The sequence below is a fragment of the Columba livia genome, chromosome 10, assembly GCF_036013475.1.
Source record: "Columba livia isolate bColLiv1 breed racing homer chromosome 10, bColLiv1.pat.W.v2, whole genome shotgun sequence".
In the NCBI taxonomy this organism is placed as follows: Eukaryota; Metazoa; Chordata; class Aves; order Columbiformes; family Columbidae; genus Columba; species Columba livia.
In genome coordinates, this window is record NC_088611.1 from 6624840 (window position 1) to 6645941 (window position 21102).

Consider the following 21102-nt stretch of genomic DNA (forward strand, 5'->3'; position numbering starts at 1 on the left):
ATGAGCGGAGTTAACCCTGGAAGGAACCACTGCCTTCTTCAAGAACGTGTCTTTTAGGACACACGTTATGCGAGTCCTGCCGGCCCAACCACCAGAGCGCACCCCGCGCTCTCCCCGCCCGCCTGCTGCCCACTGCCTGCCTGGGCATTTCTTCATCAGTTTTGCTGCATGCATCTTGTCATTTATTTGAAACACCACTTGAACAGTTTAATACTTACCACGAGTGGGGGATCATTTGGAATTTGACGTCAGGAAAATACAAATACTAAAATATACATGAGAGAGAGAGCCTGTGTATATAATACAGACACCTGTCAGGTTTCAATGGCATTGCTCAGACCTGCTTAGAAACACCATGGCTTTTTCAGCACCACATCCTCATTCTCGGAGCAAAGTTAATGGGCTCTGAGGCCAACAGTGGCCTCCTTTCAAGAGGAGATGCTCTGACAAGAGGGTAAGATGCTTAACCACCCTAGTTTCAGATACAAATATACATATCCACCCTAGTTTCAGACACAAAGATACATATCCACCCTAGTTTCAGACTAGGCTTTACATTACAATCGAGTTTCACAGTCCTTAGATTTAGAATACTTTTTATGATTTCAAAAAAAATAACTTGTCCTTCTTAAATCAGAGGCCGTGGCTCCCCATGCACAAAGCAAAGAGCATGCTGGAGCTGCAAATGTGCACATTACTACAATTCCTGAGGAGCTAGGTATTCCCAAATGTATTTACTTCAATCAAGCTACAAAAAGAAAAATAATAGCCCAAATAAAAAATAAAATCTTATGTTTATATATATATTTTCACAGGTCAAGAGACTAAGAAAGAGATAAGAAATGCCAAGGCATCACTTACTCCAGTACGGAGAGGCAAGACATCCACAGAACTCCCAGAGCCACTTGTAATAAATGTGCACCAACACCAGAGGGGAAGCGCCTTCGCTTCCTGCCTTCATCAGTTTCTTCTGGAAACAATGACAAATCCAAAGGTGCTATTTATGGCTTTCTCTCACCCATCCCCAGAAGAAATAGAGAGTACAGCCTCTAAGTACATCACGATGGAGTTCATCTTCTCCAATCCACTTCAATATCACTGCTCCAGTCCCTTATATCCTTGAAACAGATTAAGTGACAAACAGCAAAACCTTGCAGGGCTCCCCACCACCACCATTACTTTCAACCAATGACCCAATTCTGCAAAACAGAGCACCTCTCGAGACAAGCTGAGAGCCCTCGACTCCAATCAGCCAAAATGGGGGAGGAGGTCACTCAGCCCTGCTGAGTTTACTCTTACAGGAAAAAATAATAAAATCCAAGAATCATCTCTTCTCTCTCTCATCAGTACTCTCAGAAAATCCCCAAGCTGGTTTAATAGCTGCATCATTTTTGGATAACATCAAATTCCACTAGTCTCCTTCCCAACTCCTCTGTTTGAAGAAAGAGATCATTTCTGCAGTGAAGAAGAGCATCCTCAAGTGTAACAGCAAATAAACCAGTGTAAATGAAGTGCTACAGCAATATAAACAATGGCCTTGAAAAACAGCAAGCTGCTCCTCAGGGTGACTCTAGGGACAATAATCTTATTTTAAACGTCCACATAATCTGAACAAACTGTTAAGATTACCTCTGTAACTAGCAACTCACCTGGACTATAGCTGAGCGTCTGCAATCAGTTCACCTCCCAAATCAGAATGGGTGAAAAAAGCCAAAACAAAACATGCATGGCACCCACCTACTTGACATGAAGGCAGAACTTATATTTGAGCATCATTTACGAGAGGCAATCTGCACAGCAAAAAGGTAGAGTCATTTAAAACTACTCTGTCTTATTAATACAAAATGAGCTTCAAAGAGCAAGAATCCTCGTATTAAGAGTCAGGTATCTACAGAAGAGACGGCGATTTTACTGCAAACCTTGATGAAGTGCACTACTGCTTAGCTGGTTTTCTCAGGAAACAAGGCTCATCTGATTAATTTGACACGTCTGCATGTACACAGTTTTCTGCCTATCCTCTCACAACTTTTCATCAAACCCAGTGTAGAAAACGTGACAGAGGGGCAGGGGTCTCAATGATATTAAGATCCTACAAGTGCTGTACTAGAATGTGTGTTTTCACAAGGAAGATAAATCTAAGCATCACTGTCTCCACTGAAAGAAAGATTAATGCAGATATTGCAGAGGATCCAGGAGAGGAAAGCGAGGAAGCAGAGGAGGGGGAGGCAGAGGAAGGAGCCCCTGTGCTGCGGGCTGGCAGGCTCGGGGCTCCCAGGCCTCGGTTATGTGCACAGCGCCCGGGAAAAGGCTCCTCGGTGACCATCCAACACCGCGAAAACAAACGAAGCAGAAAGCTACCTCTAAGACTCACCGCTTTCCAACCTCCAAGTGTTTTTAAAGCATTCATATAGGACGCTGTAGCTACTATGAAGCTTTGTATTTGTTAGAATACACTCATTTCCCAGAGACACGGAGAGTTACCTGGAGAGTCCCAAATAATATGCAGAATATCTTGTTCCAGCCTAAGCTCACACCCTTCTTTCTCATAGAGGAACATCTGAAATATTCAAACAAGTGATTCCCCTAAGAGAAGCCCTATTAAGAATGCAAAATAGAACTTGTGTTGTAATACTTCAGTTTTACAGACTAGCCTTTGTTAAGAACACTTTAAAAAAATACAATCTCACCCATAAGATAGGAGCAGCAGAATAATAACAACAACTACAATCATATTATTATTCCATGATCACCACCAAGCCACAAGGGCTGCCAGCAAAGTCCAGGAAAAGGGAGAAAAACTGAATGTGGTTACAGAGAGAACACAAAACACGTATGTGTCTTATATGCATCAGGTCTTACTTTTATAAAAAAATATATTCTGTACCCTTAGAACCAAAACCATTCTAAAATCAAATGAGCAATAAATAACATCTCAAAGCTTCTTTCATAGGCTTTATCAATATTAAAAAAAAAAAAGAGCAGCGGAAAGAATTATGGGTTAAAGTTAGAAAAAATATCTATAAAAAATACAATTACACTAACGACGTGGCTTTCAAAATAATAAGATATTAATATATAACATAAAAATTTACTCTCATTTTCAACTTTTGCTAAACTTGGAGAATGTGAACTGCCAAATATTCCTTTCAGAATCTTGCACACTTGCTTTCCAGACAAGCTCAGCAAGCATCTGAATCAAAAGAAAAAACAAACACCACCACCACTCCCACTCCCTTACCTTACCCCCTCTTTATTCCCTGACACTCCACATATGAAAGTAATCTCAGGAAAAATAAATAAATAACAAACAATACCCACCTCAAGTGTGAACCTATGACCCAAACACTGAAAGCCATTTCCCCAAAGCAGAAGGAAATGGGCACTAAGTCAAGTCCACTACCAGCAGCAACACTGATGCTCAAAGCTCCCAAAACAAAGGCAACATATAAAACCTGCTCATCATCAAGCAAGATGAGTCAGATGGACAGCACAAAAGAAAGACAATTTCATTCCAGAAAACATTTGTAACTTGCCCAGGCTACATGGTTTTAAGTCAATAATCAATCTACAAGATACAGAAAAGCACATTTAAAAGCTCAAGAAACCAAATCCAAAGACTATTCTGCCACACTGCCATTGTCACATAGGAACAATGGACGTAATGCAAGCCCTGTGTTTTTAGGTACTGAAAGCTCTCTCACCAAAATATCCCTTACTAAGCACCTCCCAGGTTTCAATTTCTCCTGCACTTAAAGGACTCTCCAGTGAATTTAACATGAGTCATTTCACTGTCAACATGTTCATGTAATTAAGTTGCTATGTGTCTAAAGTGCATCACTTGCAGGACAATTACTTAAGTCAAACCAGTGCAAAGCGACTGTACTGACATCTACATCACCACATGATGATCATGCCCCAGTCAAACTTCACAAGTGGAAGCATGGTAATGATGTTAAAGTGATGTCCAACAAATATAGTAGATGTGAAAAGTAAGCATGACAGAGAGGTGAAGGTCTAGAGCTGCCATTCATCAGCCATGAAACAACAAAAACCCTGTAACGTGTTACCAAAATACAGCATTGCAAACGTATTTTTGCAATACTCTTTAACATCTTCCCCATGAGGCAGTGAAAGGGTTCCCACAATATAGGGATCACACCATGCAAACTATATCAGTCATTAACATGTCATCTTACACTTAACCCACCTTTCTTTTCCACACAGCAATTGCTCAGGAGATTTGCCAGGTTTAAGACTCAGATAAGACAATTCAATACCAGCAAATTAATAGTAGAGAGGGAAAAAAACTGCAAAGGAAAAACGGTACAGATCAATAACTGCTAAGATCTGCCACTGTTTCTCAGCTATCTATCTTGCACTGCTGTCTCCAGTGGACAACGTGCATGCCAGCTTTAACATAACCAGATGCATAAGTCTTGCAGTGTAACTGCCCAGCAGAGATGTACACCAAACATACACAAAGCCATTCTCCCAACACTTCATGCTATATCTTAAGTAAAGAAAGGCAAAGTGAGATCTATCCGTTTTATTTGGTTGTCTGTTGTGTCCAGAAGCATCTTCCCATTTTCCCACTAACACAGGTTCTGGGAAGAACTAGATTTCATTCTCATCCTTCAATCACAGTACTAATTCACAAGCCAAAAGTAAAAGAGGAAATGGCTGACCTGAAGGCAGGATGCCCACTAAATCTTTCTAGAGTTGATCTTTGAGATAGGTGGATGCTTTTTTACTCTTTTTAATTGTTAAATCCATGTCAGTAATACCTACTACACAGGAAGCCTATGGTAACAGTTAATGATATATTTTCATCTTGACATTGACTTACTTTGCCCCAAAAGCTGGCTATTTTGAAACAGCAATCACAGACCTTAACCAGATTGGGATACTATGCTGCCAAGTACCGTAGACACTACAAGTTACAGCCCCTGCTCCACTAAGAACAATACTATTCCCCATTAACAACTTTTCCTCTTACAAACCAGATGTTTCTGACCAGTTCACATACATCCTAAACCTTAAGTAAGTTGCAAAACAACATTATTTCTGAAGTTACAAGATGGGCTATCATCTTCTCCCGCATGACTTTTGCACGATGCACCTTATATTCTGCCTTACGGAGATGTTCGCTATGGTAACCTCCTGGGCTACTGACAGCAGCCAGCTCTCATGAAGGAAGGAATAGCAAAGAAACAGCAAGGTAGGCCTTTTCTTTTGCTGTAAAACCTCTCCCACTACAATTCTGCTGTCAGAGTGGCTAAAACTGTCAGACATAAAGGTTACAACGTAAAACCATTTTACAATGGCAACAAGTTTCTCCGAAGTGGATATAATTGTTCTGCTAAAGCACACATGTGACTGCGAAACCGGCATCACTGGCCTATTTTTGAATAAATAAGGGCCTTGTGGAACTGCAACAGCGAATGTAGTTAAAAATTCACAATTAACTGCCGCGTTGTTTTTCTTCTCCTTTCATTATTTCCACTGCGGAGGGGGGCGGGGGGAGCCCTGGTAACAAGTTTGCAAAAGCCACAGACGGAAAACTTGCACAGTTCTTCCCATGCGGGCATTCCGCCCTCCCGTTTCCACCGGCGCTGCCCGGGCGGGCGCCCTCCCGCAGCCGCTGCCCCGGCGCCGGTTCCTCCCCCGCCCGAAGTTGGCGTCCCGGGGCATCCCCGGCACCTCGGCGGCCGCCCCGGCCGTGTCACCGGCGGCGGATTTACGACTTCAGGTGCAGAGGCGGCGGGCAGCGCAGCCCGACTCCCCGAGAGACAAAGGCTCTCGCTCGCCGGAGCGCCGCCGGGCGCGGAGACGCCGGAGGTGCGGAGCGGCGGCGGCGGGCGCGGCGCGCACACAATGCCCGGCCCCGCGGCAGCGCAGGCCCCGCAGCGCGGGCGGCGGCGCTGCGGGAGAGCCGGCGGCGCGGCCGCGGAGGCGGCGCCCGCCTCTCTCCCCCCACACCCACCCACCCAGAACGGGAGGCGAAGAGCCGGCCGCTGACGGGCCACTTGACGAGGACCGACGCCAGCCGCTGCCCCGGGCGGGACGCGCGCCGCGCCAAGCGGGGCACGGCCGCGCCCGACGGGGGTGCGGAGCGGAGCGGGGTTTAAAGGTCCCCTTCCACCGCCATTTTGAGGGGGAGGGGGGCGACCGAGAGGCGCTCGGTGGGCTCGGCCCCCCGCGGGCGTGGGCAAGGACCGGCCGCGCCGGGGCGGAGGCGCGGCGCGCACAAAGTTCCCGCGGGGGCCGGGCGGGCGGCGGGGCCCGGGCGCGTCCCCCCGGCGGGCGCCCCCTCGGCGGGCGCGGGGCCGGCCAGGAGGGCAACTTCGGCCCGAGCGCGCCGCGGGACACCGCGGGCCCCTAGCGGGCGCGCGCAGAGTTGCGCGCGGGCAGTTGCGCGCGGCGGCTGGCCAGCCCCGCGCATCGCTCCTCGGCGCGGGCGAAGGCGGCTCCCCCCGCGCTGCCGCCGCCGCCGCCTCCCCGCCGCGCTCCGCCTGCCTCTTCCCTCCTCCTCCTCCTCCCTCGCCGCCTTTTTCCCGCATCCAAACTTCGGGAGCCCGGAAAAACCCTCCGGGCCCCGCGCCCCGCCGGCAAAACGCCCCCAACAGCTGCGCCCGAGGCCGCTCCGACCGCGCGCGGGCGCCGCTGCCGCCCGCCTCACCTGCGGGGAGTTTTTCCAGCCCTGCGCCGCTGCCGGGGCTCGGGCTCCCCGGCGCTCCGCTCACTGCCTCATTCCAATATGGCACGGCCCGCCAGAGCGCATGCGCCCGCCGCCCGCCTGCCTCCCCCCCTCCCGCCCCTCCGCCCTCCCCTCCCCTCACGGCTTTTCGGGCGCTCCGGCTCCCTCCTGCCGCGGGCGCGCCGAGTCCGCCGCCGCGCCGCGCCCCCGGGCCGCTCGCCCGTCCGACCCCGCGAGGTCCGCCACCGGCCCCGCCCCCGCCGCGCTGCCCCGGGCTCCTGCCCCCGGACACCTGCTCCCGCCGCGCCGGGGGCAGCGCGGGCTCGGCCGCCGGTAACGGGACGCGCCACCGCCGCGACTCTGCTGGGGCGGGGCGGGAGTCACCGCCCTGCCCGGCCGCCTTCGCTCTGGCGCCACGGGCAGGGGCACGGCCCGGCAGGCGGCCCGTGCCTCCCGCGGGATGCGCGGTCCCGTCTCCACTTCCCCGTGCCCCGGTGAGGATTCAGCCCCCATCCCCTTCGGAGACAGATCGGCCCCGTTGGTCTGTGTCCCCGGGGCGCGGCCTCGACCGCGACCCTCCCCGCGGGGCCGCGCAGCCAGCGGGCCGCCCCGGCGCCGCAGCTTGCGGGGAGCGGGCGGGCGGCACCGGTCCACTCTCCCGGGGTGGAGACGGGCACCCCGCGCACTCGCCGCCGCTGCCCGCGGCGCTGCGAAGCGAAAGAAAAAGGAAGCGGGTTGTGCAACATCGCGCTCCTCCTGCCCGTGCGACTGAGACCGAGGGGTGGAAAGGGAGCCTCCCCCGATTCGCGCAGATCGAGGCGGTGGCCGGCAACGAACCCGCCAGCGGCAGCCACAAACGGCGGCGGGGAGCAGCGGGAGCTGAGCGCGAAAAGCCCCTGCGCTCCCCGGGAGCGCATCCGCCCGCCCGCGGCGGCAGCGACGGGCCGAGACGGCGGCGGGAGCGCTGCGGCCGCGCTCCACTCCGGTCCGCTCGCCAGCGGGAGAGACGAGCTCCTGGGCGCCCGGCCGGCTCGGCCAGCCCGCTCGCAGCGGGGCAGGAACCCTCCTTGCCGTTGTCTGAACATCTACGGCGGCGAGTATCGGTGCGTACGTGCCTCTCGCGTCGTGGTGGACACTAGTTGCTGGCAACTAGAAATAAGTGTTCAGAGGGGAAGAGCGGGCGGAATAGAGTACACTGTAATCATTTGTCTCTGAGGCAGAGAAGTGGCAAGAAATAAATAGACCTAACAGTGCCGGAACAGCAGGCAGGAAGAACAAATGTAACCATGAACTTGCTAATTACGCATCCAGCGGGCAAATGACATACACCGGTCTGTACGCGGTGGCATCGGGGGGATACGCCGAACTCAAATCACGCCCGAGTGATGCAAGTGCCATACCAAACGGGATGTCCACAGCCAAAGGAGAGATTTTGCTTTCCACGCAGATAAGAAACCTCCGTTTCTAACTGCCTTAAAGGAAAAAAAGCGGAGACGTTTCCTCTCGCGCTCGGGAGGGAGCACAGCGCGCCTGGCGGCCCCGCACCGCCCGGGACAGCGGGGCCCACGCCCGGGCACGGAGCAGCCCCGGGGCTCGGCAGCCACCGCGGGGTTGCCCGGGAAGGGTCCCCTTGGGGCTGGAGGGCTTCTTCCCCGCTATTCCGTTCGCCGTTAAGACGAGCGAGGCCCGGCGGCGGCTCGCCCGCTGCCCTTCCCGCCGAGGGGCGCGGCGAGGCCCGGGCCATCCGCTAGAGGGGGGTCTCGCCATGCCGATTCGGCCCCGCCACGGGCTGAGCCCCGGCGTCGGGCTGGCACGGTGTAATTAACTATTCAAATTAAACTGCTTCTGCACCACCTAATTGAGTCCCGGCAGACATCAACTGGATAATGGAGTGCAGCTCCTGGCCGCCCCGACCAGACAGCCAGTCTGCGCTGGTCCCCAAGAACATCTCTGTATCCCCCACGAGTCCTCGAAGCCACCCCCTTCCCAAAGCAGGACCTCTAAGAAACCGAGGACTTTTCCTGCAAAAGCCCCCAAACTGCAGTGTGCAACAGGAAGAAGACAGCAAAAGTCAGAAGTATCGCAAAGTTCTCAGAGTGGCAAAAACAACAAATGCGCCCTTTCAAAATACTGAGACGATCCTGGATATTAGCCCTTGGTACATACAACAGGGCAAGACAACGTAGAAATAGACACGTGATCCACACCAGTCTGATCTGTGAAACATCGAAAAATTCTGTCTTGGCACTACACATTGCTGTGTCCTATTACTGTCAGTCACAGAAGCTCCATGATACAGGAGCTTTGTGTCATCTGTGGTGATCTGGAGGAGGTTGAAGAGGTCCAAAAGACACCACAAGGAAGTTGAATCTGCCTTTCTGGATCCTCTAGCGTGTTAGCAAACCTGAGACATGGGGCCAACACACTCCAAATACACATATCATCGTATGGGGATTAAATCTCTTTTATGTCCTTTCGTGGGAATGGCAATACACCCAGCACCATTTATTATCCAGTTTGGAGGATGACCTGGATAACTACACTGCTGTACAGGCACCCTGCCTTCAGAGAACCTAAGTGCCTTGCTTCTGTCTTCGAGGCTTTTCTAGCATCCACTCATCCACTCTTCTGACACTAGAAACTTTCTAATTTCCAGTCTAAATGTATTCACTACCAGTTTATAACCATTTGTTTTTTACTATTATTACCCTTCAAATTAAATATTTTTCCTTGCTGATATTTACCTAAAATGTCCCTATAAATAGCAATTAGATCATCATCTCTCAGCCTTTCTCCTGTGTTTTTAATCTTCTCTCTAAATAGGTTTTCCATTCTTCCAGTGTCCTCTATACCTTCTACCCCGTGTGCACTGTTCTAAACAAGGTCTTAACAACTGCCTTGTACAATGATATTAATACCTTGCTGTCTACTGAAAATACCTCACTCGATGCATCCCAGAATACATTAGCATTTTTAAGACCACATTACAGTGGCATCATAGTTATCCTACAACCAATAACGAACCTGGATTCCTCTCCTCATAATATCACATTTGATGAACCTTCAAGCTTATTCGCAGTTATTCTAATTAATCTTTAAGTGCATGACTTCTTGCTATTATATTCCATCCCATTTCTGGTACTCCAGGCAATAGATCAAGCAGCAGCAGTTGTGCTAGTGCAGTTTAAGAAGATACTACTATGCCTCAAAAATGCATCTAGTCCTAATTTTAAGATTATTTACCATCCAGCCTGCTCAGAGGTTTCCCCTCATCCACAGCAGCTCACTTTCTGTGCAACCCGTCGACACCTTTGGCTGTGTCAGAAAGGTGGGGAACACACTGTTGCTGTAAAGCAGTCTGCTCCTGAGCTCTGTGAAACTGCCCGGCTCAAGGCCACCCACAAACTTCTCAGTGTGCTCCACTTCTTCAATCAAAGCTACCAGTGGCAACACGCCAGCCTCCAAGAACCACAGTGGTTCACCTGTTTCCCTACAACCTCTTACTATGTTTTGGCCTTTGGTTTTGTTTTGGTGCAGACTGTGGTAGGCCATTTGTTCTACAATATTAAACCTGAATGCTTCATGCAAAATAAGCCATATATCCTTTAGGATCATCAGCCTCCTGGTCATTACAAACGAGGGATTCTAAATTTTCTCTAAATCCTCAGTACTTGAATCAGTAAGTCACCCATACTGTTAGCATCACACCACCTTTTGTTTCTGTCATTCCCTTATAGTGAGGAAAATCTTTTTTTGAAGCGAAGTTTTCAAGCTGTATGAACAGCATTAGATAATCAGTACCCAAGCGTTAAGTGTCAGCCAGTTGTTCCCTAAGTAGGATTTTCTGCTCCTTTCAGTGAAACATTCAGCTTGGCTTTGTTTTGCCACATTAATTAGGACCACAGTCCTACAGACTGCAAGTGCCAAGAAGTCCTTCTGTCTGCACTGAACTTTCGAGTGCACAGATAGCAGGCTCAGGCTGTACATCCTTGTGCTGAGAATGGAACTGGTGTGGGTTTGTAACTCTCTGCTTGGGCTGAAACATAACTCAGGAAGCTGAGCATTCCCCTTCAGTGAAATGGGCATAATTCAGTTACAGGAACATCACAAGTGTCTGCAAGAGCAAAACACAGAGGTGATTGGTTTAAGTTCCAGATATATTAATTCAAATCAGATATAAGTTGGTTAAAACTTTTTGTCCCTGCTTCTAGAGTAGAAGATTTGCTTGAGTAAAGATTGAGAGATTGCACCTAGTGTAAACATATGGGTACCATATACTGGTCTTACTAGAATTATTATTTGTATCTTATGCAGGGAATCCAAGAGTACTGCTGAAATCCTGCCCCCCTTGGCCCCTATCTGCAACCTAACCCCTTAATGGGGTAAAAGTTGGTCGTTTTGCAGCAAACAGTGGCATTACAAGAGCTACAGGGCAAACCAACATGGCCCAGGATGCCCCAAGAGGAGCTGAGCCCAAGCCCAGTTAGTGTCATTCTGTGCTTCACAGGAAGCTTGACACAGTGGTTTGAACTCATTAAGTATTCCCTAACTATAGGGAGTTTCTGGGCAAATGCTGTTGATGTTTAGCTGTTAGCCTAGAAGCGCATTTCTTATTCCAAAATATGCCGTATTTTACTACAGTGCTAAAGAACAAAAATTGCCAAAGACTTTTTAACATTCAGTGCTCTCCATTGTTCCCATGGGCATCAATGTACAGCTTGTACTTTTGGGATAATAATCACAGACACACATTTCTTGAAGTATTTGCAGTTACCATTTCTGTGGTCAATGAATCAGACAAAGTGTAACCCAGAAAATAGCCTATGTGGGTCACCAAGTGACATCCCTGGACTTCTGCTTTGCTTCCTGTTTTCGCTTTGTTTAGTCTGAAAATTATGTCAGTTTCAAAGTAGGTGAAAGGCTCATCTGACAGCCCTGTGAAAGACAACTTGTTCATCTCCAAAGGAACCGTGATACATACAGAAGGGGAGAGACACTCAGGCTCCTCCCTTTGCTGTTGCCAAAGGATGCTGATGGCACACAAGGTAAGTGCAATTCAGAGCATCCATCTCCTTCAGTGGCCTTGTTAAAGATGCTCCTGCTGTTAGCAGCAGGTGCCACCGGTGCTGGTAGCTTATGGTGTGGACATTGGGGAAGTTATTAGTTATTGAGGCAACACTTTCCTTTGTTTCAAGTATTTAAGACCCCTCTCTTTAAAAGGCTTTTCATTGTTGTGCTGATATGCGTGATCAGGTTAAGCTGTAGGACAGAAGGAAGAAACTGAGATCGAAGTGGTTTGCTCTGTACCTTCTCTTCCCCACCTGCTGGCTTTCCAGTCTTGAGACTCCAGACTTGGCACAAGAAGGCTTCAGGGGCTGTGTAGCTCCCTTATCAGTCATTTTAAGTTAGTGACTGAGAAAAAAAGCTACAGGGCCTTTAAACACCCAGCTGGCAGCAGCAGAAGCAAGCATCTGTAAACTGCTCCCTGCAGCATGGGACACTCACCTTCCAACTTCCCTCCAGCTCAGCTTCTAGGCCTGCTCTTTCATGCTTGACTGCATTTTTGCTTCTTTCTTATTTCACCTGACTGCTGTACAGCCTATTTTTATTATTTCCTATTAATATCTTTTGTACCTCACTTGGGTTGTTCAGTTTATTTTACACTATAGATTAGTTCCCAACATTGTAAGGAAAACAAGTTCATGGAAGAAACCTGGCTTTTACCAGCCATGATGCCATTCACTTCATAGATGTATAATTTACCCCTGCCCTTTGTTTAGTCTATTTAGACTTATCTCTTAAGATAGGTTTTGCTTTAATCTGTACTTGTGCACCAGCTCCCTATATATGATGTTCAGTGTTAAGTGGGTTCCCCAGGTTCATATGGTAATAATTAATAGAGATAACTGGCATAAAGTAGACTCCTTCATAACTTTTCTTGAATAATGACAGAAAGTTGAACCCTTCACTCATAAAAGAAACAAGTCACTGATGAAGTGATACAAGCTTCAAGCTGAGCCTTGTGAGAGTCCAGTCTGTCAGATCTGGAATCCTGCTCCTCATTCTAAGTCCCCCTGCACACAGGTGGAGATAAAAGCACACGATCTTTCACACAGCTTAAATGCTATTCTGCAAAGGGGCACGTATAAATATCTTCTCCCTCCAGGGTGCCAGCAGAAGAGGGCACTTTGAAGCTGTATCTGGAAATTTTATCATAATGTTGCCCCTGTTAAGAGATACTGGCCACAGAAAGCAGTGCCATACTATTCTACACCTTCCCTAGGGCAGGGTCTCATCCTTCCTCTGACTGGATGTTAGGATACTCACCAGCTTTCCATTGTTTTTTCATAGCTGAACAGCTGAAGACCTTGCACGTATGTGTAAGGCACATACACACAGGTCACAATAGAGAAGGGAAAAAGGTCTCAGGCTAAAACCTGGGAGAGCTAGGGGAAGAAACTGCAACCTTGCAGTTTTCCCAGGTTACTTATAGGCACATATGGTTGATGCCCTTTCCCCAGCTCACGATGTGTACTCAATAGCAAAATATTGCTAACTCTGCAGATCTGTAATACCTGATAAAATACAAGAAGATACAGTAAGCCCTGTTCCTCCCAATTCCTTACAGCCCAGGTTGTTTGTTTATGTTTGGTTGTTTGGGTATTTGTTTGGTTTTGTGTGTGTGGTTTTGGTTTTGTTTTGGTTGGTTTGTTTGTTTTTGGTGTGGGGGGGGTGTTGTGGTTGTTGTTGTTAACAAATCTCCAGAATGTTACCAGGACTCTTTCTGCCTCTGGAAGCTGAGATGGCACAAGTGAAACACTACCACATAAAAACCAGAGCAGCAGTCCCAAAAAGATCCTACCAGTGACCTAACAAAAAGCCATCACCCAGCTTGGAAGGTAAAGCTGGACTGGGAGCTCTTCCTTTAGTACTTCAGTACTCTGCTAGCACAGGTTGTTCTAAACCCCAAGCCCATGTAATGATTTCAGCACATTACAGAACAATTAGAAGTTGTTTCCTTCATACATTTGCATGCTGACACACAGTAGGAATTGTTTCTGGTCAAAGGCAAAATATTCTTCGGCAATTTGAGTTCATGCTTTTGAAGCTGTGCAGTAAGAAGATGGTCACGTCACCCAAGTACTGCACAAGTATCACCTGTGTTTGACAGCTAGGGGAGTGCTGCTCATTATCTAACGAATGTGTGAACCGCTACAAAATACTTCCTGATGGCAGTAAGAGAGAGAAAGATGCTCTTGGTTACCACAGCACCCTGTGTGCAGAGCAGGGCTGGTGGCTGTGCTGTACAGTGAGCTGATCTGGAGCATTAAAAACTGCCCAAGAATAGCCATTGGTATCAAGAAGATTTATTCTGCCCCTCCAGCTGCCATTCACCAAGTGTGCTTAAGGCTGCGCTGCGCTCATGTTAGAAGAAAGCTGCTCACATGAAATTAGAGTTCGCTAGTTAATGAAGAAAATATTAAATCCTTTTTTTTTTTTTTTTCTGTAAGAATAGTTTTTAATAGAAAATATTTGTTTAATTTCACCATAAGGTCAGGCTTTCTGGAGTGACTGGACAGATTTGGATTCCAATATTACAATCAGATTGCACTCCTCATTAACTCCTTGAGTTTGCTGTCTTACTTTTAATTATAGACTGATTAAAGAGGGTCAGATCTCACTGAGTGATGTTCACTTTGGGCTTCTGCATGGTTTATGATTCCTGCAGTTTCTGTGAGATGTTCAGTCAACAAGTGATGTTAGCACGACAGGCAAATGAAGGGGAAGGATCATATTCTAGTATATGTGTTGGTGTTTACGTTTCTTCTTCCGTGGCATCAAGAGGATGAGAACATTCCAGAGGAGAAGGAGGAACTTCCTAACTATCACCTCACAGTACAATTTTTGCAGTGGCTCCTGTATGAATATAGGAGAGGACTGAAACACGATTTTTGCTTGTGGCAGGCAGCACGTGTGAACATTCGCACACCACTGGCTTCTTCGTGTTCCCCGTGGCTCTGACACTTGTGCAGCGTGAGCCACGGCTGTGTGCACACTGCTGTCACAGAACCAATGCTGACTTCAAGGCAAACAAGATCCAGGCCAAATAAACTCAGAATTAAAAAATGAAATAGAGGGAAAGTAAGCATGGTCACAAAACAGTGAGAAGTTGCACATATAAATACTCTATATAGGAGATACTATAAGAACTAGAACATTCATCTCTATAAAAAAGCAAAGCCCCTCTATTTATATGATGTTAACTTTGCTGTTTTATGGTTCACCTCTTAACATTTCTATCCACTTTCCAGCTTCTCATACAATTCAACTTAACATCTGTACAAGACAATCACCATCACCACCTAATTCTGAAGTACCCTCGACTAAAGTAGGGCAAACCCTTGCTAAGACTGACTTTCAAATACTGCCTGTATTGTCAGTATTTTGCTGTATTTGACTATGATCTTGCCAATACTGATTAGCAAGTATTGGCAGGAAGAGATACAGGGAATGTTTGGGGTTTTTTAAGATATACAGATAGAAAAGGGAGGCAGACAACACGCTTTTTAATGATAAAGTTTAGATACCACAATGAGATTGTGCAAAAACAATATTGGAATTTACCTAAGAACAAATACCCAATTTATTTGTTTCAGTTTATGAGCAAAGTGATTTATCCCCGCAGATTAGAAATGCTTATGTAGTTTGGAAAATCCCGATCAGTCCAAGCACAGAAAACAAAATTAGGAAGACAGATTATAAACAGCAATAAAGCAGCCCATCTCATTTCATTATGCAAGCCAAATGAAACACAGAAATTAAACTAAGAGCGGGAAAACAACTAAGACTTAGAACTGTGTTGGGAATACTCCAAAGACTCATTAACAGATGAAAAAGTATGATTATCTTATTAAGAGTGCTGCCACCCATACAGAAGCTCTGATCAAAACAATAATTAAACCACCAATAACAATCTCCCTGCATCATTAAATACTTTTGTACAAATAAATTAACACTGCCAGCCAGAAACATCAAATGGAGATAATTTACCTCAACCAGCTAATAAGTCCAAATATCCAAAGAACCTCCCACATTCTTACCTGGGAATGTGCTATCGCCCTTTTTCCAAAAAAAAAGCTTTTAAAGAAATGATCTTGACAGCATCCCTATACATTTCCCTAGTTACACCACCACTGATAAATCAATGACCCATGTGGTTTGAGATAACAACCTGTCCCTTCGCCAGTGGCGAAAACTAATTCTCTTCCAACTAACACATGCAGCCGGGCAGGAATATTTATTTCTGAGGAAAGTAATGGACACTCAGGTGCAATTGTTGATATGCAGAATCTGGCAACAAATCAGTATTGACTTCAAATAACCAATTTATGCTATTACTTTTGAATACCTATGAATCTTGTTAAAATCCCATCCATCCTGAAAGTGGCAAAGCCTACTTCATTTCTTTTGGTTTGTGGGTTTATCGAATTTGAGGCTTTAAGAACCCTGTTATTGGTGAGTGTCAGCTTCTAGCTTTCCTCTTTTATTGGCTTCCTTTGAAATATCTCATGAGCTCTTATATCTTCACTTCAATTTGATTTTTCTCCCGTGTCTGAGAAGGGTGCAGGTCTGAAGTTGGCATATGTGTGTTACTGCCTTGTCTCTACAGAGCCAGCCACTACCAATATTATTTGGGGGTTTCAGAGGCACAGATTAAAGCAGATGTACTGAGCCTTTATTTATGTTCCTTTAAGCAATCTAAAGAAGCACATTAGAAAATTTGCCAGATCATGCAAAACTGCATTCTTGAGCTGCATAACAGCAGTGCTCATGTATATATCATCTTGTAGCTTCATTATAGAACATCTAAGATAAGGGTTAAGCAAAATGCTCAGATTTCTGAGGTGAGAATCAAGATTTAGACAGAGAAATAAGATGCAGAAACCAGGAGTTGAAATTCCTGTAAAGCAAAAATGAAACTTTCCAGATGCACCTCTGAGAATGAGTCAGGGCTGAGATACATCAGCAAAGCAGCGCTCGTAGGGAACGTCATTCACTGCAGCCCATGCTGCTCCTGTCCAGGGGAAAGCAGAGCAATACAGTCTCAAAGGTGCTTTACTCTGGAAGCATCTACTTGTAGAAAGCTCAAAAGAGTGTAAAATTACTAGTATGAAGCAGATTAGAACTCAAGAGCCTTATGTTAGCATGGGGGCTTAATATGCCCTTTTAGGAGCACCTCACAAGACAAGTTCAGCCTGTTCATGGAACTGAGGAGACAGGAAAACCGATTGGAAGAATTGCGAAGAAAGGAAACCTGGTTTTCTAATGTGCCAGGCTCTACACCTTCTTTGAGTAGTTACTGTTTTAGCCTTGGTTTGTGGATATATTAAGCAATTGAACAGGTTTAAATGCTTATTAATTTTCTCCCTTAATTGATCAGAAAGTTGTACAGCACACCTAACTGTATTGCTGTAGGGAAAAATACAGGCTGTGTCCCACAACAGATGCGGTGATCAGCACAGCCATGAGCATCTGCGTTGTATCTCAGTTCTTTAAAAAATGCCACATAATTTTTGGAGCACTTGTAATGCGCATAATACAATGAGAATCAGACCTCATGCTTGCTGGCGTAACACAGCTGTTGCTGCACTGTCAGAAAGCAGACCAGTCCCTTGAAGCACCATGGAACAGTTCACTATTTTGGGGCTTATTTTGTCTTCTTGTGTGTCATCCATTAAGAACTGTCTCTGGAGAGAGGACAGTAAACCAGGAGGACTGGTCTGATCCATTTTAACAAACCCAATATTCCTAAATCATGCTCTTTAGTTTCCCAAATTAACTTACCTCATGGTTTCCCCTTTGTGCCTAGAAAGATTTATTGTTTTTATTCAACCTGAAAATCTGCTGGCATTAGATATATTAGGATACCCACAGGTGGTTCTTTTGTCATCCTATCACTGCAGTGGGAAGATAGCAAAATAAATCAATAAAAACAATGTCTTGGTTGATGCTTGGGGAAAACAATCTGTGGTTGAATATATAGCTCGACAACAGACTGCCCCGTGTGCAGACAGCACTGGGCACCATGGCTGCCATGCACTGGAGAGCTCAAATCAGGATTCTGGGTTTTACTTAGCTTTCCCCTGCCACTCAGGTTTCTATCTAATTCGGTGTCCTTTTTAAAATAACTGTTTCTTTTTTTGTTTGTTTGTTTCTTTTCAGATATACGCTAGAGTGAGGGTTACTTTTTGCACAAGGTCATGTTTTCTTTCTTTGACTTGAACACGCCATTTGCAGTAAGAGCCTAATCTAAAGCCAATTTTCAGTTGCCACCATCCACTGTTCGTTTTCAAAGACTATATGCAAATCATGCCAGTGCTGCCTTCTGCACTTCCTCCATTTTATTTTCTATTGCAACTGAATGTGAAGAGCTGCAGCCTATTAAGAAGACCATGGTTGTTGCAGCAGCAAACCAAAGCTATTGACAAAAGTGAAATTTCTTAGAATCAGTGTATTTTCTTCTGCTTATAATAGAAACTAGTATAAGCATTCTGAGTCTGTAGTTATCCTCCCAGGTCTGAGAAGATGTGAGGAGAAGCAGAGCGGGTATGGAAAGAAAAACAGTTGATCAGTAAATCCATTTATTTATGCTCTATTAAGAAAGCAGAGTGGAGACTGCTGGAGTGAAGTGAAACATAGAAGAGATGAGTGGTAATTTACCCTCTAGCTGCATTCTCCAGACTATTTTCCCCAGGAACACAGTGGACATCAGCAGGCACAGTCAGCCAGCTCCCGCAGGGAACAGCCGCCAGTTGATTTTCGTGCCCTAAGAACCGCACAGCTTGAGGGCTCTGCATTCCCCACCCCATCTGAAACTCATGCAACACGCCTTACACAGGCATATGTCTGTATTGCCTTGGATTACGTGTATCTTTTGGACTCCAGACTAACTGCCAGAGGAACGTGACTTAGAACTTGATCTAACACAAGAAGGAATGAAGGATCTAGCTGTCTGTGCCCTCAGAAGAAGGATGCTTTGTCCTACTCTTGTCAAGACAACATTTTTTTCATACTTGAAGCCGCTGATAACTCAAACTGATAAAGCCATAACTGAAGCCATTTAATAATTGAAGCCATTGAAGGACCTCTACTGGGATGCACAGCCTTGGCTTCCCAGTACTCTGTTAAAGGAAGAGTGGCACTGTGCATACTGCAGATCTAGTTGATAAATTTCTGGTTTTATCTTGAATACATCACCCAAGTGCATATCCAAAAACCTAAATACATAAGGAACAAACAAAGGCTGTTTCCTACTGGCTGCTATGCCTACTCTATGGAAATTTTTTCAACTTGTCAATCAAATATAGGAGCTATTCAATGGAGGTAGCTTCACAATCGAAAAATTGAAAATCTTGTTTTCCAGGGTTCTCAGGTTTAAATTCCCTTTATTGCAGAGCCAGGTACCTCTTCACATTCCTCTTACTGAAGTGAAGCTCTGCATCTCACTGTCAAGGAGAGAACTTGTTAATTGTTTCCAAAAAAACCACCCAACCCTAGAGTGAATAAACCATTAGCTAAATAGCTAAAACATACATACAGCGCCCTACTCAATTTTCAGTGCTATCAGCTGCAGGACAAGATGCTCATGTAGCAAGAACAGTAATGCCAGATTTGAGGTATGAACCCACTTGTTTTCACTGCATTTCCAATGTGGTTGTTTTAATTCTGTCACAAGCGTGCAGAGACCTTGCTGAGGCACTAAAAGCCTCCCTACGCCCTGGCATATCTGAGATCCCTCCAGGAGCAGAGAATTTGTGCTTTGTTTGCACCCGACGTGAATGGGCAGGAAGCCTTACAGTGGGACCAGGAGCCAAGACTCGGTCACCTTATTTATGAGAAACAGAGTCCATGTAATTATGCAATTACTATCGTGAAGCAAGAATAATACTTTCTTCTTAAATATTCACAATTTTCTGCAGCACAAAAAAGTGTGACGGTTTGATTACCAAAACTGCTGATTTAAGAGTTTCCTTTGCTCTTTTATGTTCCCTGTTTAGTTCCATTTTTGTGTTTTTTTCATTCAAAAACTGGACAGCAGAGGGTGCCAAACCCCCAAGAGGGAGAGCACCCAGGCCCTCGTGCATCACCTGAGTTCCCCGTTGATCGCTCCACTCCAGCACAGCGCTCAGGCCACAGAGACACTTCAGAGCCGCATGTTCCATCTGCGCTGATAGCTGTACTGGAGTGTATTATCTCATTTGTTTGTGTCAGCACTTCCATTACAGTTTATAACCTCTTACTTTGTGGATCAATCTAGGCTATTGCAAGCCAAGTTATTTTCTCTCTGATGTGCAATTGGCACTCCGTGTTATCTCAGGAATCTGAAGCCATGTTTTGTTATCAGGATGTTGCAGAGACGACTCACTAAATTAAAAGCAAGCACTTGATCATACAGAGCCGAGCACAAACCCTCCCCCACTTTAGCATGTGGTACAGATGTGATATAGCCATTGATGAGCTACATCTATTTAACTTTAACATCGTTTGTATGCAGCTTTTTACTTTGGACAAAGAAACATGAGATTAAAACAGCAACAGTTCTGAAATCCCATTTTCATCCTACAGTGAATTATGAAATGAAGCGGTATTATATTAGCAGGCATTTCTTCCTGTTCTAATAAAAAGAGACACATTCTACATTTTCTGCAAACACTACTCATGGGAATGAGATGGAAATTGGTCCTTGAGTAGTAACTAGTTACAACAGCTTCTAAAAGAGCCTACAAATTATTCTGATTGTATTTACGAGCCAAATCCTGAAGCCTCTATCGTATTCAGATTCTTGCTTTTTGATGGATCAAAAATGGTTGTGCTTGGTCCAAAGACCATTTTTATCTCCTCTATTCCTTGCCAGTTCCTGTCCTGAGGACGAGCATTGTCAGATGGCCAATTTTATTGTTCATGTACCTGATACATGTAATCACTGGCCCATTATTTCTGCACAAGAATGGGATCCATCATTCCTAATTGAAAGTTTTGCAGATAACAATTGATAATTTGTAAACAGTTACTCACTTTGAATGAGTTATGTAGGCTCTGTTTACCTAATCTAGCTATTTGTCAGTTTTATCAGTCACTTATCAACAGAAGCAGAAAGCCGGCCACATATTACCCATTCATCATCCCTTCCTGTCTCTGGAACATGCACAATATATATTGCACATGCCACAGCACTGCTGAAATAGCTCATAATATAGCTGTCAGCAGAACTAAGGATAATAGTTACTGTCTCAATTCCAAAAACTTGTAGAACACTTCATAGTGGTGACAACATTTTCATCCAGTCACAACACTCAGGCCTAATAAACGAAGTTACCAGTATTACATCGCTGTTGCTGGCAGAT

The 21102-nt window shown here is 45.9% G+C and overlaps 1 protein-coding gene across 3 annotated transcripts in view; it reads right to left on the bottom strand.

The window, feature by feature from the left end:
• The window catches only part of SFMBT1 (Scm like with four mbt domains 1), an 88723-nt gene that overhangs the window by 67038 nt on the left and 583 nt on the right, over positions 1-21102 (bottom strand). The window contains exon 1 of one of the 3 annotated variants that reach the window (XM_065075126.1): positions 6680-6801. The exons of 1 other annotated variant lie outside the window; for it this stretch is intronic. The gene's annotated coding sequence lies outside the window, so the exon portion shown is untranslated. Of the gene's footprint in view, positions 1-4207; positions 5926-6679; positions 6802-21102 lie in introns of those variants that run through there. One more of the 3 variants, XM_021294065.2, reaches the window with a different exon arrangement.